This window comes from Elephantulus edwardii, unplaced genomic scaffold (assembly GCF_000299155.1).
Source record: "Elephantulus edwardii isolate Elephantulus edwardi_28Jun2011 unplaced genomic scaffold, EleEdw1.0 scaffold00377, whole genome shotgun sequence".
In the NCBI taxonomy this organism is placed as follows: domain Eukaryota; kingdom Metazoa; phylum Chordata; class Mammalia; order Macroscelidea; family Macroscelididae; genus Elephantulus; species Elephantulus edwardii.
The window spans coordinates 132,219-137,481 of record NW_006400127.1 but is presented as its reverse complement, the minus strand read 5'-3'; positions in this window follow the sequence as shown (position 1 = coordinate 137,481).

Sequence of the window (5,263 nt, the reverse complement as noted above, 5' to 3'; positions counted from 1 at the left end):
CTTAAGAAATGCTGAGTAAGTTCAGCCCTTTTGATTTTCTGACTCCGGCTTTTTTGCACATTTCATTATAATATTTCACTTTGTCTTCCTGTGCTGCCCTTCGAAATCTTTGGTTCAGCTCTTTAATGTCTTTCCTTTGCTTTGGCTTCTCAGCACTCTAGTACAATATTTGGAGTCCTTTCTGACATCCATCTTGGGTTTTTCTTCCTCCTCTGTCTTTGTATTGATCCCCTGCATTCTTCCTTAGTGGTATTCTTGATATCCTCCCACAGCTCACCTAGTCTTCTCTCAAGAGTGTTCAAGGCCTCAAACCTGTTCCTGAGATTGTTTTGAAATTCAAGTGGGATAAACTCAAGGTCTAATTTTGGTTCTCATGGATTGAATTTTTCTTAGATTCAGCTTGAACTTGCATATAAGTAGTTGGTGATCTGCTCCACAATTAGCACCTGACTTAGTTTTCACAGATGATTTTTTGCTTCTCTAGCTATTCTTTCCATAGACGTAATCGATCTGATTCCTATGCATACCAGCAGGTCAAATCCATGTGTATCGCCTGCATTTATGTTTCTTATAAAAAGTATTTGCAATGAATAAATAATGTATTGTACAAAATTCTATCATTCTCTCTTCAGCTTCATTTCTATCCTAAGTTCATGTTTTCCAACTACTGATCCTTCTTCTCTATTCATGTATCTTGATTTCATGTTTGATCGATTTTTGACAACATCATGATAGATGGAGAAAATGTTGACACTGCCAATTTTACTTGGACCTACTGTCAACACCAATGGTACCATCAATCAAAAAATAAAAAGATGTGCGGCTGATGGCATACAATGCAGCATGCAGTAACAATGATTTTGTACATTGCAACCTAACTTGGGAGGGACTGGAGGTCATTATGTATAAGACCATTACTGTGGAATGAGTATGAAGATCCAAGGAAGGGGAGGGTGGAAACAGAATGGTGAGGATGGGCAGAAGGCAGGGGTGGTTAATCATTTAAGGTTGCACAATTTGATGGGTGGAGGGAAGGGTGGGTGAGTCAAATGGGGAAGATCTGGTGTGAAAAATAGTATATACAAACTTTGTAAATAAATCTGTATAGAAAAAAGTAAAAGGTATGTGGCATTGGGGAAATCTGCTGAGAAGGACCTCTTCTAAATGTTCAAAAGCAATGATGTCAGTTTAAAGACTTAAGGTTGGCCTGATTCAAGTTATGGTATTTTCAATTGCTTCCTATGCATCTAAAAGCTGGACAATTAATAAGAATGACAGAAAGATCAATGTCTATGTACTGTGGTGTTGAAGAAGAGTATTGAATATTCATGGATTGCCAAAAGAACAAACAGATGTCTCTTGGAAGAATTGTAACCAGAGTGTTCCTTAGAAGCAAGGGTGGTGAAACTTTATCTCACATATTTTGGGCAAGTTGTCAAAAGGGGCTAGTATTTGGAAAAAGTCATCATGCTGGGAAAGGTGACAGTGAATGGAAACAGAAGAAGACTTTCAACAAAATGGATTGACAGAGTGACTATAACAATGAGATCGAGCATAGCAGACATCTTGAGGATGGTGCAGGATAGGGCAGGGATCAGATCTGTTTATCATAGGGTCACTATGAGTTGTAGTCAACTTGATGGCATCTAACAATGGCAACAACTATGTGTAATCTACTATGTTGATGGTGTTGCTAGGTGCTACTGAGTTGACTCTAATTCAGAGAGACATTTAGTACAAAAGATCCACCATCCTCATGATCACTATTGTGTCTAAAGACCATTGTTGAAGCCATTGTATCAATCTATGTCATTGAAATGTTTTTTTTCTTTGTTGTTTTTTCTTTTTTTCAAGCACAAAATCTTTTTCCATGGACTAGTGCCTCCTGACAACATAACCAATGTATGCATGGCAAAGCCACAATCTGTGGTTTTACGGAGCACTCTGAGTTCACCTCTCCCAAAAGAGATTTGCTAACACTTTTGTTATATACGTGTGTGTGTAAATCTACAAGTTTTTCTGCAAGAGAAAGAGAGGCCATCTCTTCTCATGTCATTTCAGACTTTGAAGATTTCCAGGAGGGGCAGTAAAGAATCTCTTCTGGTGTTAACAGCAATTAGTGAGTAAGTGTGTTGGTTAGTCAATACCCAGCACCACAATGTAAGTACATCATTCATTTGGCCTGCTTTCCTCATTGTTCAACTTTCACATGCACATGAAACAACTGAAAATATCATGGCTTGGGTCAGACTCATCTTCACCTTTAAACTGACATCCTTGTTCTTAAGCACTTTAATGAGAGTCTTGACAGCTCTTTCACCAAGGACCCACCAAAACTGTGATGAAAATGGCCCAGGTCATTTCAGTCCTGAGAAATACTACACATGTCTGGGTGAGAACTTCCCTAACAATATGCAAATGTGCAAGGAGATTGCCATTATTCCCAAAAAGAAACTCAGGAACAAGATAGCAGGCTATGTCACACATTTGGTGAAGGAAATTCAGAGAGGCCCTGTGAGAGGAATTATTATTAAGTTGCAGGAGGAGGAGTGAGAAGAAGAGATTATTATGTATCAGGGACTTCAGGCTTGGATCAGGAGATCACTGAAGTAGATACTGATATTAAGGAAATACTGACTCTTGGATTTTGACAGTCTGTCCAACCTGCAGGTCAGTGAGCCCACAATTGGGATGAATTTCAAAATACTATGTGGAGCTGTTAGGGTCTGCATGCTATGCTATTATGTTTTCAATAAACTTGGAAATATACACAACACGACAAAAAGGCCCTTGATAGATTTTCCCAACACAACATGTCTTTTAACTTCTTCATTGCTGCTTCCATGGGTATTGACTGTGAATCCAAGTAAAATAATATCATTGACATTATCAATAATTTCTTCAATTATCATGATATTCTTATTCTGTCATCCTTAGTCATTGTCCAGCTGTCTGATGCCTAGCAAATAATTGCAAAGACTGTGGCCTGAATCAGGTTCACCTTAGAATCTAGATGACATGGTTGCTTTTCAGTACTCTAGGGAAGTCCCTGACAATAGATTTTGAGTTATAGTGTTGGAGAAGAGTTTTTAACATACCATGAACTGCCAATAGAATAGGTCTGAAAGCTATTGAGAGGGTGAAGCCAACTTTCTTATTGGAGGCAATGATTTTGAAGCTCTGTCTCACACACTTTGGGCATGTCATCAGGAGAGATTGGTCTTTGGAGAAGGACATCATGCTTGAAAGGGTGGAGGATGAAACACTGTAGAGGAAGACCCTGGATGAGAAGGATTGACACAGAACTGCGGTAATAGGGGATGGGTGTGTTGGAGTCAGTGACACTAGCTCAGAATAGGGTTGCTATGAGTCACAGGAGACTTGATGGCACACAACAATAATAACTATCATTATGTTGCAAGGATTTTTATTTTTTTATTGTTGAAATGTAATTCTTCCTGTTTTACCCTCAACATGAAGATTATGCTCCGATCTTCCTCAGAAAGTATTTCTGATGCCCTTTACTTTCCACAAGCAAGATTGACTTGTTGTTGTGTATTGTGGAGTAGACTATGACTCACAGTGACTTTATGAAAAATATCTCTGAACCTTGCCTTATCTTAAGCCAATCACAGTGTCTCTGACACACCTGCCCTCATTACCACAGTCACTGTATCTATCCATATTATCCACGGTCTTCCTCTCTTGTGCTGACCCTTTACCCTTTAAAATGTGGAATACTTTCATGATAATCTTGGAGGAGTCAATAGACTGCCCTAGTTCTGGGCTTTCCTTTACCTAGCTAGCCAGTGCCATCCTTTTACCTGTAAAACTGACTGCATTTGGAATGAATGGGGCCTTAGAATCTCTGTGTATTGACTTAATGTTAATTTTGAAGACTCATTTGCTAATAATACAGTAGCTGTCACTGTCTATAGGCAACTAGGCCAACCTCATACTGCTGGATTAAGCTGTTTGGAAAAATTGACTACTGGCCTAGCTATGTTGTATTGTCGTTGTTGTTATTGATTGCCTTGGAGTTGAGCACGACTCATAGTGACCCTATGAACAAAAGGCCTGAAGCCCCTCAACAGTTATCAACATTTATTTTATCAAAGTTCATAGAGTTTTCAGAGGCAATTTGTTTAGGAAGTAGATAGGGTCAACTAATTTAACAAGGACCCCCAATGCAAGGCTTTACCACTCATATACATACTATTAGAAGGCATTGGTTGCATTGGGTAATCCCAAGGCCGGTGGTCTCCCTAATTCCAGTTTCAATGACCTTTTGATTCTGTGTATTCTAATCTGCTCTTAGAATTAAGGGGGTGCTAGTCTGCTCTTTTGTGGGCATCATACAGGGTTTTGCTCTAATCCCAAAGTTGTTGTTATTATGTTTTTAAGTATTGTTGAGATAATTGCCTCTCATAGCAGCACTATAAACAACCAATCTGAACCTTGCACTGTCATATACTATCCTCACAGTCTCCCACAGGTACAACCTCACTGGTACAGTCAGTATGTCAATCCATTTTGTCGAGGGCCTTCCTTTTTCACTGACCCTATACCTCTCCCAACATGGTATGTTTTTCCAAGGACTAGGTCTTACTGACACATGTCCAAAGTAGGTAAGACAAAGTTCAACCATCCTTTTCACTAAAGAGTACCCTGGTTGAACTTCCTCCACTACAGACTTGGAATAAAATTCTGTATAAATTAACTAGTTTAAGAACTCAACTAGTGTCTGAGCTGTTTCCTGGTTGCCAGGACTAGTTGAGTTGTGAGTGACTGTAAATTTTTTTTTCAGGTTTAAAATATGAGGCTTTATACTATTTTTTTCCATTTGTCAACATCTTTTGATTATACTAGTTTATTTACAAAATTCAAACACATTGTTTTTCAGACCAGATTCTTCTAATCTCCCTCACCCCACTTTCATCAAATTGTAATCCCCTCTTAACCCCTGCACATCCTCATCCCTCTGCTTCTATCCTCTCCAACTTGGATCTTCATACTTACTCCACAATAATGGTTTTATACAATGTTTGCCAGTGAACTGAGTCAGTTCACTGAGCATAATGTTCTCTAGTCCCTCCCAAGTTAGGTAGTAATTTACAAAATCATTACTCCTGTGTTCTGTTGTACATAGAGTTTTCAGAGGCCTGCTATTTCAGAAGTGGATGGCTAATGGATGTCAAAAGAGACTCTGAAAATTGCACTGGAGCGCAGAGAAGCCAAAGCACAAGGAAGAATTCAAGATACT